The sequence below is a fragment of the Vombatus ursinus genome, unplaced genomic scaffold (assembly GCF_900497805.2).
Source record: "Vombatus ursinus unplaced genomic scaffold, bare-nosed wombat genome assembly UNPS02003292.1, whole genome shotgun sequence".
Taxonomy (NCBI): Eukaryota; Metazoa; Chordata; class Mammalia; order Diprotodontia; family Vombatidae; genus Vombatus; species Vombatus ursinus.
In genome coordinates this window covers 14,449,384-14,463,393 of record NW_020943070.1, presented here as the reverse complement: position 1 = coordinate 14,463,393, position 14,010 = coordinate 14,449,384, and the positions used below count along the sequence as shown (strand labels likewise).

The window sequence follows — 14,010 nt, the reverse complement described above, 5'->3', positions numbered from 1 at the left end:
AAAAAGCAAAGGGTATTGATATAAGTGAGATTTTTTTAAAGTAACTGTTATATTTTAAAGTCTTTTGCTCATCATCTATATTGATTGATCAGACTTCTGTATCAAAGAGTTAAGAACTATCTACAAGACCAGATGTTCTTCTTCAATTCGGTAAACATTTATTAAACACCTACACGTACAAGGCACCATGTTAGGCATTGTAAGCACCAGGGATTTGACTATGACAGACATCTGGGGCTCATAAAACATATTACCGACACATTGACCCTGTGCCATGACTCAGCTTACCACCCAGTCATGGACAGCCATCCTTTCTGCTTCCTGGAATTGTTCCTCTTTTCTGTTTGTATTTCATATCTGGTCCAGAAAGGACTCCTTCCTGAAGGCAGATGGTGATAAATAGAACACCTCCCCTGCCTTCAGTATAGTGAAAGACTATAATTCTATAGCCTAATTGATTTAGAACTTTATTCTTTGTCTGGCTTGTTTGTATCATAACTGTAGGAGAATGTTCTCATCTAAGTGATTCCATTAGAGAATTATATCATGCTTGCCAATGATCAGAGCACTCTCTAATGGTTTCCTGTACTTTTCAATGCTAAAGGTTGATTGGCTCAGAGTTTCAACTTTTGCCAACTCATGTTATTAGAAGCGGTATAAAATCCTGATCTAGTTCTTTGTGCCACCTTGCCTTGGACAGCAGGTTCCTGGACTGGGTGCTACAATTCGGCAAGAATTCCAAACAACAAGACTGACCTGTGTGTGATACTGCCAACTACATATACCTACAATACAACTGAGAAGTCCATCACTTCACGGAAAATCGGTAGCTCCTTTCAGAAGGAAGCTGAGATATACCTGCTGAGAGATATACTGTGAGTCTGGGGATCTGGGGGATGGACGTAATTCTGGTGAAGCGCCGTTGTTCTTGTTCCTATTGAGTATCCTTGCCAAGAACACCCTCGATCAACTGAGCGCTGAGTGTGGTTGTTTGCTTCAGCCTAAACCTGAATCCTGAGCAAATATCCCACTGGACTGATGCAGCTAATGCACTCATCATTTTGCTGGCCCAGTCACCCTAATGCAGCACCAAGGATACAAAGATAGCTGCAGAGCTAGGAAAGAGAGAAATCTTTTTAGGAAAGCTTTCGTTCATTTCGTCTAAGATAGAAATGTTTTCTGCCAAAGTTCTTTTTTCTGCCTGCATCTTCTCTTTTCTAAGCAGTTATTTGATGTTATCCTTGCAAATAGCCATTCTTCTCCAGTCTTAATGAAATGCAGGGCTCTATGCATAGATATAGCTGGGTATAGGAGTCTCTGACCTTCCTTCCTGCCTAGCCCTACTCCCAGACTATAATGACAATTGCACTTGATATGTCTTTATTATCTCTTAGTGTTGTAGGTTTTTAAGTCTCTTCTCATTATAAAGTCAGCCCCAGATTGCCAACACTAAAGATAAAGATAGGATTTGGGACTGGGGATAGAGGTATGTATTGGGAGAGTGGGTGCGGTGTGTGCGTGTATAATAATAATAATTAGCATTTATACAGTGCTTAAGGTTTGCGAAGCACTTTACAAATATTTCATTTTACCCTCCAAATAATCCAGAGAAGTAGGTGCTATTAAAATCCTCATTTTTCAGATGAGGAAAATGAGACACAAAGAACATAAATCACTAGCCCAGGGTCATACAGCTAGTAAATGTCTGAGAAAAGATTGGAACTAGGATCTTCTTGACTTCAAGCCTGGCACTGTCCACTGTGCCACCTAGTCTATGCATGTGTACCAAAGTGAATATATGGTGTTTCAGTTTTCAAAGAGACTATAAACATTAAAATTTCTGGATTATTAGCATCTTTTTTGGACATGACCTCACTGAGTATCTACTGTATAAACAAAAGCACTTAAGAAAATAAACTATACTTTTTTCCCCCAGCACTTATCTACCCCCCCGAAAAGCCATGAAACTTTTGAGATCAGGTTTATAGTAGTCTGTTAGTTACAAATGCCTTACTAGAACAGAAGTGCTTTGAAGGTAGGGGCTGTATTTTAACTAAGCTTTACCTTCCTCCCAGTCCTCAGCACTGTGCTTTATTACATATTCAATACTTGGCTACTCAAATGGAGCTGGGATCTTATTAATGTGCACGTTTGCTCCAGTGACACAAATCTCAACCCATCTAGTATAGTTCTTTCCCATGTCCTCTCACAATTTCACTATGGGAGTACACTCAAAGTCCTGGGGACCTTCCTCAAGTTCTTTTGACCTTATGAGAACACCAGTAGAACTGTGGTTCATCAGTACACCTAGTTCTCAACACACGAACAATTAACTGCTCTCCTTTGAAATTCCTTATTCTTAATGAGTTGCAACCAATTCAAATCCACTATGTTCTTATTTGAGCGATCCTTAATTCCAGTTCTTTAGAGACTAATGTTTCATGACCCATGGTTGTTGTTCAGTCATTTTTCAGTTGCGTCTGACTCTTTGTGATCCCATTTGGGGTTTTCTTGGCAAAGATACTGGAGTGGTTTGCCATTTCCTTATCCAGCTTATTTCACAGATGATAAAACTGAAGTTTAAGGGACTTGCTCAGGGTCACACAGCTAGTAATTGTCTGAGCCCAGATTTGAACTCGGGTATTTCTGGCTCCAGGCATGGCATTCTATCCACTCTACTATCTACCTGTCTTTCATGATTCGTAGCCATATAATAACATCAAAAAAATACTAATATTGATGGATTTATTTTTTAAGAAGCATGGGAAACGTTAAAGGAACTTTTCAGTTCCCCAAAGGCAATCTATCCCACTCTCCATCTGACATTCAATACTGGACCCTACTCATTGTCCAATTGAAGTGTCTTTTCAAGATGTAGAAACTGAGGGGCAGCTAGGTGGTGCAGTGGATGGAGCACCAGCCCTAGAGTCAGGAGGACCTAAGTTCAAATCCGGCCTCAGACATATAACACTTACTAGCTGTGTGACTCCGGGCAAGTCACTTAACCCCAATTGCCTCACCAAAAAAAAAAAAAAAAGATACAGAAACTGATAGATAAAATATATTGCCCAATTTAACTACATATTATAGTTTAAACAATAGGAATTTTTATCCACTTATTTTTTCCTTTGTGTATACTTAAATTGAACTCTTTTCAGGGATGATGAATCTCACTTAGGAGGTTTTCCAGTGGTCTAGAGCTTAGCCCAATAAACACAATGTCATCTAAAAGCAGGAGCATCTGGAAGACTTCATCATCTATGAGGATCCATCTTTAAGTTAGGCTCTGCATTGTATTTCTTCCATGGCAGTAGTGAACAACAAATCCTCTCCTCTGATGTTTACTACTGATGTGACCTTGGGCAAAGAACTTTTCTGGTCTTCAGTTTCCTCTTCTGTAAAATGAGGAGGGTGGATTACATAAATCCTGAAGTCTTGGTCTATGACCCATGACCTTATGAGGCTCGGATGAGGATATATGTCTCAGAATTATACCATATTTGAATCCAATAATTTGGGGGTCACGGAACAATGTTCTTTCTGTTGGTTATGTATTTCAAACAATCACATAATTTTGACATATAGTCTAGGGAAGTTTAGAAAGGAGGAGGATTTAAGAAGTACACATGTTGCCATGCACAAATAATTCATCACCAAACAGCCGATGCACTGGTGATAAGCCTCTCTGAACTTAGGTTAAACAGACAGTCTTTTGTCAGCACTAGACTCCAAGCTTTCCTATCATGCTGGAACCTGCCTTAGTGTGAGTTGGTATACCCTCTGAGAGTCAATGGTCATTTTCATGAATGTTACGCATAGTAGGTGCTTAATAAATGTTGTGTTGTTGTTATTATTCAGTTGTGTCCTACTCTTCATGATCCCATTTGGGGTTTCTTGGCAAAAATATTGGAGAGGTTTTGCCATTTCCTTCTCCAGTTCATTTTATAGATAAGGAAACTGAGGCAAACAGAGTTAAGTGGCTTGCTCAAGGTCACACAGCTAGTAAGTGTCTGAGGCTAGATTCAAACTCAGGGAGATGAGACTTTCTGACTCTAGGCCCTGCTCTATCCACCATGTCACATGGCTGTCCTTTATAAATGTTGGTTATTTCTATTTTTGCACATGAGTCCATCCTGTAACTTCACATTACGTGTATCTGATTGTTAAGGATTCATTTGAATAATAGTAGTGAGTAATTTTTTTTTTTAAATCTGAATTTTTGAATGGTTAGAGGAAATTGATTTACCTAGAAACCATTTAAGTTAGCCACATGATCTTGGCCAAACTTACATTATCTCTCTCAGATGCAGTTTTCTCATTTATGAAATGAAAGAGTTGGACTAGAATGATCTATAAAGTCCAATCAAATATGTTTAATAGGAATGTATATGTAGAGCCTGTATGAGATTGTGTGCCATCTTGGGGAGGAAGGATAGGAGGGAGGGGGAGAAAAATTTAAAACTCAAAAGCTTATGGAAGTGATTGTTGATAAATCAAAATAAATTAATAAAAAAATTTAAAAAAAAAAGAAAAAAAAGTAAAATCCCCTCAAGTTCTGAGAGTCTATGATTAAATATTGCATAGACCTGGCCTTTGGGCGTTGTTATCTGGTTTGGTGTTCTTCACTGCCACCTGCTGTATTTTTGTAGTACTTCAGATGAATTTTTAATAGATAAAGCAATATTTGGCTCATAGAGTCATTGGCTTTAGAGCTGTAAGGGACCTAAAAAATACTTAATTCTACAAGATAACTTACCTGACTCTGCAAATAAAGTGCATTTGCTTTGAGAAGATTTCCCCTCCACCCCCCTACTGAATTTGTACTCATTCATCTATTCTTTCTTACCCAGCTATTCTTATAACCAAATCATTAGCTATATCGTTAGAATAATACTTCTCCACAAATGTGAAACTTAACTGTCCCAAGCAAAGTTGGAACTATAACACTATGAAGTGACCAGCTGAGCTATTGTTACTGATGCCCAAGTGCATCAAACAATTGTGATGTTGATATCTTCTCCTCCTCTTCCCCTATTCCCGCAATAAAGAGACTAAATCTGAGTTAATGTTCGGAATGCCCCTATGCTTAGAATGGGCAGCTAGGTGGTACAGTGGATAGAGTGTCAGGCCTGGAGTCAGAAGACTCATCTTCTTGAGTTCAAATATGACTGTAGGCACTTAGTAGCTGTGTTCCCCTGGGCAAGTCAATTAACCCTGTTTACCTCAGTTTCCTCATTTATAAAGTGAGCTGGAGAAGGAAATGGCAAACCACTCTAGTCTCTTTGCCAAAAAAATGCCAAATGGGTTCATGAAGGGTTGGACATGACTAAAAATGACAGAACAAACAAATGCTTAGAATTTTTTGTTTTCCTCCTTTCTTTCTCCATTCTTGAAGTCTTATTCCATTTGACACACCTTCTCTAAAACTTTCCCTGATCCCTCCCTATCCCCACCCTCAGTTAGCTTTTTGTCCCTTTGAGAGAAGGAAATAAATTTCATAGAAGTTTATTTGCATCTCTGTTCTACATTTATCATGCATTGTGGCAGGAATTTGTTTTTAATCCAAAATTTTAACTTCTCTTATGCTTTGTATGGTCTACCACAAATGGTAGGAAGTACTTAAATATTTGTCTAATTGAATTTGAATTGTTGAATATAAGTACCAGAAAGCTGGAATATGAAATAAACTATCTTGTAAGTATACAACTTCCACATGCATACATAATACAAAACAACTGAGCTCAATTCCTGAGCTCACAAAAAATTCCATAAGAGAGTGGGTGGAGATGAATACACCTAGGGAGATTTAGTTGTACCAGCCATGGTATCAACCTGTCTTTTAGAGTATATGCCTTGAATGACAATGACAGAAGATAATTAGCCAGGCAGCCAACTAGCAATTATTAAGCTTCTACTATGTGCCAGGCACTGTGCTAAGAGCTGGGGATACAAAGAAAGGAAAAAAACAGTCCCTGGTCTCAAGAAGCTCACAGTTTAATGTGGAAAGCAACATGCAAACAACTATGTACAAACAAGATATATATGGGATAAATTGGGGGTAACTACTAAGATTTAGGAGAATTTAGAAAGGCTTTCAGTGGAAGGTAAGACTTTAGCTGAGACTTGAAGGACTGCTTGTCCCTGCCTCAGGCCCTCTCCAAATGAAGGTAAGTCCATAAGCCTATTCCCTTTACTGCCAGCACCCCAGTCTGACCGGGGGCAGTTTGAGGTCTCTGCACCCCGTTTGCAGGTTCTCACTAAGTGGAGGAGGATGCTCTGCTTGTGCTGTTCCCCTTCCCATGGGATGCTGGGGGAGGTGGGGAGGTGGGCCTCTGCACCTGATTTTGGGGTTCTGCACCTGGTTTTAGAGTCTCTGTGCTTGGTTTTGGGGCCTCTGTGCCCTGTGGTAGGTCTCTGCACCTGTTTGAGATCTGGGTGCCAGTGAGTTAAAGGGAAAGTAACTTCTTTTAGACTTAAAGCATAATGGGGCAGTTTCCTTCACATCATGAGACTTCCCACTAGGATGCCGCACTTTTAAGTTTTTTAAGGGTGCGCATCTTCCTTAATTGGAGGGTAAGCAGGTGTCTCCCTAAACAGGAGACATCTCCCTTAAGGACTCATCTCCTTTAATCTGGGATCTCCCTTAAACTGGAGTCTCCCTTGACGGGCATCTCTCTTTAGTGGGAGGAGTCCCCCTTAAGCGGCCATCACCCTTGTGGGGCCCTCTCCCTTGGGGAGGTGCCTCCCTTAGGGGGCTGCCACACTGCTAAAGCTGGAGTCTCCCTTCAGGGGCAAAGAAGCCTGCTTGACGTGTTGTGTTACCTGAAATAAAAGCCTTTACTTGATTTGAAGACAACCTGAGCGAATTCTTTCAAGACAACCTTGCACCCCAACATTTTGGGGTGCTTTTGAACCTCATCAGTACCATAACAAGACCCTGGTGGTGGTGGCCCAAGGCTAGACAGAGGAGTATGTGCAATCATGATGCATTATAGGGGACAGTCACAGGGAAGAAGCAGACCCCTTAGATGCCATTAATTCTTGGCTCCCCCTGGTTGCTCACTTTAGCTGTAGCTCTCCAAAACACCATGGGGTATGGGAAAGGGCACTGGACTTTTAGCCAAACGACTTGGGTTGGAGGTCTGGCTCTGCCATACCTACTAAATGGTTGTCACTTTGTCCATCTCTCAGTGCCTCTGTATAAAAACCTATAAAATTATATAAAATATAAAAATCCATAAATCTATAAAATCTATAAAAATGGAAATAATAATAATAGTACCTCACAGGGCTGTTGTAAGGAAAACATGAAATTTAGATAGTGAAGAAATAGGAGTTCTCATAAATTAATTTCTTTACGCTTAATTTCATTTATTATGAGATGACTTTTTTTTAAAGAAAAAATATATTATGAACTTAAATATTAAAACTTAAATACAAGAGGTGACATTTTCTTGACTACTACATAATTGCCAGTAATAAATAATTATGTATCTGATATTATAGTATGCCTGCAGGTTGTCTGCATCTAATTATTGTCTATCTTTCCCTTAAATTTGTTTTTAAAAGCATCTTTCTTTATATGTTCTCCCTTTGTATTTTACAGATATGAATAATTCGATAGTGTATCCTCTGGGATATTATTTTGTCTGTCTTTGTATACTGCTTATTGATTGGTGATGCTTTTCCTACTAGTTGTCTTATTTTATTGGTATTGGTATACAATGATGACATTTTGATCCTAGCTTTCCTATGTAGTCAGGCAGTCAATAAACATTTATTAAGTACCTACTATGTGTCAGTCACTGTGCCAAGCACTGGGGACACAGAGAATGGCAAAGACAGTACCTACTCTTGAACTCACAATCTAATATGGGCAACAATGAGCAACCACATATGTATAAACAAACTATATACAGAGAAAAGTAATATTTTTTTCTATTTATTTCAGTTATCCAATGCTTCTATGAGTTTGCCTTCCAATGATGCAGTTCCCAAGCCATCCATGACCTCCACCTCCAACTTGTTTCACTCTTGTCCATGGCCTCCTTTGAATCTGCCATAGGGGTGGGAGATCCACTCAATCTGCCATGGGCCATCCTTACATTTTTTAACATCACATTTTTGAAGGACATGGATATATAATTTAATCTCAAGTATGAAAGAATCATATACAGTTAGAATCTTAGATCTGTAAAATTTGTCAGAGGTCATCTAATAACAACCTGTGTCTTCTTAAGAATTCCCTTTGCAATATTCCCAACAAGGGATCGTTAAGCCTTCACTTAAAAAATCTGTTACCTGAGAACTCATTACTTTCTGAGTTATATCATTCATTTCTTTTTGGACATCTCTAATTATTAATGAAATTTTTCCTGGAATTGACCCCATATCTAACTTTCTATTAATTTGATCTATTGTCCCTAATTCTACCTTCTGTGATCAAACAGAAAAAAAAAGACTAATTTTCCCCCATTGCATAACTCTTTAAATACCTGAAAACTGCTGTCATCATCTCCTATATCTTCTCTAAGCTACTCATCTCCCTTTCCTTCAGATTTATCCTTATGTGGCATTGTTTCTAGTCTCCTATCCTTTGGACAAGCTCCAGTTTGTTTATTTTCTCCAGAAAATTTTCTCATAAATGGACACAATATTCTAGATATGGTCTACACAGAACAGAGTGCCATGGGTCTATTACTCTCCCTCATTCTGTGTACTATGTCTCTCTTAGTGTACCTTCAGCTTGATTGACTATGTCCTCCATTGATCATATAGATTGCTAGGATCCCCCAGCTCTTTTTCACAAGAACTGTCGTTTAGGCATACCTCACCTATCCTAACCTCATGTAACTGCAGTTTTAAATTCAAGTGTAGGACTTTATATAAACTCATATAAGAATTTTGGGGCTTCATTTTTCCTATTCAATATTATCTATTTATCTATTCCTCTCAACTTTGTGTTGCTGGCAAATTTGGTAATAGCCAATAATAGGTTATCATGTGCCAGGCACTGTGCTAAATATTTTAGTGATAATGAGGTCATCCTTTATCCAATTAAGTGATAAGAGTTTTGAATTTAATAAGGCAATAGACAAGGTCCCAAGAAATTCCATTAGAGTTCTCCTTGCATTTGAAATCATTTTAGAAATTTACACTCTTTGGTATTGGTCAATCAAACAGTCAATCCTTTTAATTCTATTGCTGTATAACATATCACAACTTGTCTTTCTTGTTGTTGTTCAGTCATTTCAGTCTGACTCTTCATGAGTCCTTGTGAGGTTTTGTTGGCAAAGATACTGGAGTGGTTTGCCATTTTCTTTTCATTTTACAGATGAAGAAACTGAGGCAAAGAAGGTTAAGTGACTTGCCCAGGGTCACATAGCTAGTAAGTGTCTGAGGCTGGATTTAAATTCAGGAAGATGGGTCTTCCTGATTCCAATACTCTATCCACTACACCACCTAGCTGTCCTCAGCTAGGACATCTTGTCTACAATTCAATAAACTTTTATTAAGGTGCCTACTATGTGCCAGTCACTGTACTAAGTACTGGGGATACAAATGAGAAAAAGCTAGGCAGTCCTTGTCCTCAAAGAGCTTAGAATCTAATGGATAAAGACAACACATAAAGGGAAACTGGAAAGGGTAGGGGATGGGGAGAGACACCTGGGAGGATCTTGTTTCATAGAGTTAAAACCAGGCAGGGCTGCATTTGGGAAGTGGAGTGAGCTGAGAGTTCAATTTCTGCCCTCTATAAAGGAAAGCTTTGGAAGGAATTTGGCACTCCACCTTCCAGTTCTCCAGAAAGAGGGGAGAGGAGGCTAAGGGAGATGGCATCTGCGGCTTGAGTTAGCACCTAATTGTAGGTGATACAAATAGAAGTGATCACCTCATCTTGGGAGGTGCATCTTGTTTTTCATGATTGAAACCAAGCAGAGCTACAGATAGTGGAAAGTAGAGTTATATCATGAAACTCTTCGTTAAATATCTTGCTCAAATTCAGTTTTACTTTGTCTGTGGTACTTCTCTTACCTATCAGTCTAGCAAATCTATTAAATAAGGCAATGAAATTGGTCTGGAATGAATTTTTCTAGCTCATAGTGATCTTAAAATGCCTTCGAAATAGGAGCTCTTATTAAAAGTATATGTTTAAGATCATAGATGCAGAGCCAAATTGGACCTTAGAGGTCATCTCGTCTAATTCCTCCACTATACTTGTGATAAAACTAACTTTTAGAGAGGTTAAATGATTTACCCAAGGTTACACTGGTAGTAAGTAGATAAGCTGAGAGTCAAACTCAGTTCTTATGATTCAGAGCTCAGCAGTCTTTCCATGTGGCCTCCTAAGAAAGGATATTTAATTCATGCTGCAAAGTCATCTAGCATCTCAAATTGGTCTCTTCTTGTTGAATATATGCTACTCTTCTTCCTGTCCTTTGTTATTACTTGGTTTAATTATCAGTAAAACATGAACTCAACTAATAAGAACCTTCAATTGGCTCTAAAAATTCTTCGATATTATGCCTTTGTAGAAAGAGGAAAATGACAACAGAACAAGCTTGACTTGGGGATTTTTTTTTAGGCAATTGGGGTTAAGTGACTTGCCCAAGGTCACACAGCTAGTAAGGGTCAAGTGTTTGGTCTGAGGCCAGATTTGAACTTAGGTCCTCCTGACTCCAGGTCCTGTGCCCTATTCACTGCGCCACCTAGCTGCCCTTTGGGTTTCTTTAATTGAAAAAAGTCCATTTATAGGATATACCCTGTAATAAGGTCAGTCTCTTATACCTTCTACTTGCCCTACCTATTATATACAGAGGTCATTGACATTCAGAAAAAATGACCTTGAAACTGCTAGCTTATTAGTCATAATTTAACTCTGTTTGCCATACTCTATTTACTAATAACACAAGAAAGTGCAGTCATAGTTCCCCGGGGTAACTACAGGGTAGAAAAAAAGAGATATCTACTGAGCTCTCAATTGGCTAGTAGAACAGGGAAGGAGGGGTCTACTGCTCATTAGTGGTCTTTTGACAAAAGACTGTGTCAACCTCAATTCATCAGTTAAATTGAACAAACATTACCAGCCTGCTATTTACAAGGCACTATCCTAGGTGCTGGGTTACAGAACCAAAAGTAAACAGTAATTCTCTCAAGGAATTTATGCTTTATATAAATTGCATGTATACAGATAAGCCAATATAAGATGATTTGAGGAGAGATATAATACTACCTACTTGGGGGGAGGGGGGATTAAGAAAAGCTTTATGTCAGAAGTAGAACCTGACATGAGCTTTTGAGGGAGCTAAGGATTCTGTAAGATAGGTGAAACAGATTGAAATTCCAAGCACTGAGGCTGGCTTTTGTAAAGGTGCCAAGATGGGAAATGGAATGCTGAGCTCAAGGAAAAGTTAGGAAGACACTATGGTTGGAACTAAAGTGAGTGATGGGACATAAGTCTAGAATGGTAGATGGGAGCCATATTGCACAAGGTTTCAATATCAGCTGAAGTCTAGCAAACAATTGGTATTGTGATACTGGAGTTTAGGAGAGAGATCTGGGTTGGATAACTGGATTGGAGAGTTGTCAGTGTAGAGATGATAATTGAACCGATGAGAACCAATGAGATCAGCCAGATAGAGGGTTGAAAAAGAACAGAATGTTCAACAGAGCCTGGGTAGACATCCAAAGAGAAGAGAGAAGATTTGAAACAGTTACTGTGGATAGTATGAAAGAGAATTGAGGGAAGAATGGAAAGGATTTTGTGCAGCAGAGCACAGTTGAGATTGGACAACATAGATTTGTAGTGGACCCATTCAGAAGAATTGTGTAAATTTACCAGGGGTGTTCAGTAGTCTCAGAGTTGAAGAAGTTGGTGAGATTAACTTGAGGATGGAATTTGCTAAGACAACACTGGCAAAAGGACAAAGAGATAAATGGCACTAAGTTAGAGAATATTGTATTGCTGAACTTGACAATCATAGGGGCAAGTCTGGGAAAAGAGAAATATGAGGCCGCAACAAGGGTGATGAATTAGAACATAGTATCATAGCTTTAGAGGACTTAATACCCATCAAGTTCAATTTCCTCATTTTATAGATTTTATAAGAAACAGAGGCACTGAAAGTGTCTAGTGTCACCTTGCTAGCAAGTGTCTGAGGCCAAGTCTACCTGATACCAGGTCCAGGGCCCTATCCGCCACACCATCTACCTGCCTCATGGAAGCACAAGGCCTTGAGCATCTTGGGAATTCAGGATCTCAGATGCATGGGTTAAGAATCTTGAATATGGACCACACTTGGCCAAGGGAGAATGGAGCCTAGATAGGATTAAGGGTGGGAGGTGGCCATAGGGATGTAAGACAATGGAGGGCAAGGCTAGGATAAGGGTACTATTATTAATGATTGAAACCAAGCAGAGATAGTGGAAAGCAGAGTTACATCATGAAAGTCTTTGTTAAATATGTTGCTCAAATTCAGTTTTACTTTGTCTGTGGTACTTCTCTTATCTATCAGTCCAGCAAACCTATTAAATAAGGCAATGAAATTGGTCTGGAATGAATTTTTCTATCTCATAGTGATCTTAAAATGCCTTAGAAATATGAGCTCTTCTTAAAAGTATATGTTTAAGATCATAGATGCAGAGCTAAATTGGACCTTAGAGGTCATCTCGTCTAATTCTTTCACTATACTTGTGATAAAACACCCCACCCCACACACTATTTGGCCACCCCTAGATCCCTCCCATAATCTTTCTGTATATAAGATCCATCTTGTCTCCATTAAGGTGCTTACATTCTTATAATGTAGCCACTGCTCAGATTCTTAGAATCTAGCCAATAGCCCACTAATGTTCAGACTCCTTAAGAGTCTGCCCAATATGACAGATGTTCTAATAAGTCTTGTCTTTACCTGAAAGAAAAAAAGAATCTTGAATATGTGTCCCCTTCAGAGAAGGTCCTCTAATACTTCTGACTCTTGGGAGTTGGAGATAATAGTCACAGAGGGGATTCTCAATCAGATTTAGGTTGTATTCAATCTTAGCGGTCCTTTCCAACTTAGAGATTCCTATGGTTCTGTGACCCAGAAAATTCAATTAACCTAATCATCCCATTCTCAGCATATTCAACAAGGTTTTTACCAGAGTAAATAATGTTTTCTTTAAATTCCCACCATCTCTTATTGTTACTATCCAATTAAAGAAAATCTTTCTTACTAAGGATTTTCTAATTCCTCCAACTTTCTAGTGTTATTAATGGCTGTCACTCTTGGAGGCGATGATATTTTTAGTAGTCCAGTTGTTGAGGTTAAGGGGTTCTGGGACACCAAAATCATAACACGTGGGTCCTGCCCGAATGAATTCAACTCAAGCCTTCTTTCAGCCAGAGACAAGGTTTATTAGAACATCTGTCATATTGGGCATATTCTTTAAGGAATCTGAATATTACTGAGCCATTGGCTCAGATTATAAGAATCTGAGCACTTTAATAGAGACAACATGGACCTTATCATATACAGAAAGACTGTGGGAGAGATCTAGGAGTGGCCAAGTAATCTGTGAGGATTGTGAGGTAATGGAATGCCAGGCACCTGGACCATGTGGCCAAGGGAGAATGGAGCCTAGCTAAGATTAAAGGTGAGAAGTGGGGGGCCGTAGGGAGGTGAGACAATGGAGGGCTAAACTAGGTTAAGGGTAACAGAGAATTGGGAGATTGGGCATAGCCACAATGAAAGGCCAGTTGATGGTATTATAGCCTTAGGCAAACGCCAGAGATTTGGCCATGTGGGAAAGTCCAGGGTTTTTCTTTTTTTGGGTCCAGATCCCATCCTCATCACAGCTAGGTGGTATAGTGGAAAGACAGCTGGGCCTGGAGTCAGGAAGACTCATCTTCCTGAATTCAAATCTAGCCTCAGACACTTAGAAGCTGTGTGACCCTGGGAAAGTCACTCAACCCTGTTTGCCTCGGTTCCCTCATTTGTAAAATGAGATGGAGAAGGAAATGACAAATCACCC

The 14,010-nt window shown here is 39.2% G+C and overlaps 1 protein-coding gene across 1 annotated transcript in view; it reads left to right on the top strand.

Moving 5' to 3' along the window:
- Positions 1 to 371: 371 nt before the first annotated feature.
- TSPAN8 (tetraspanin 8) overlaps positions 372 to 14,010 on the top strand; it is an 80,210-nt gene continuing 66,571 nt past the window's right edge. Inside the window, exon 1 of the mRNA XM_027873418.1 lies at positions 372 to 875. The gene's annotated coding sequence lies outside the window, so the exon portion shown is untranslated. The remainder of the gene's footprint in view (positions 876 to 14,010) is intronic.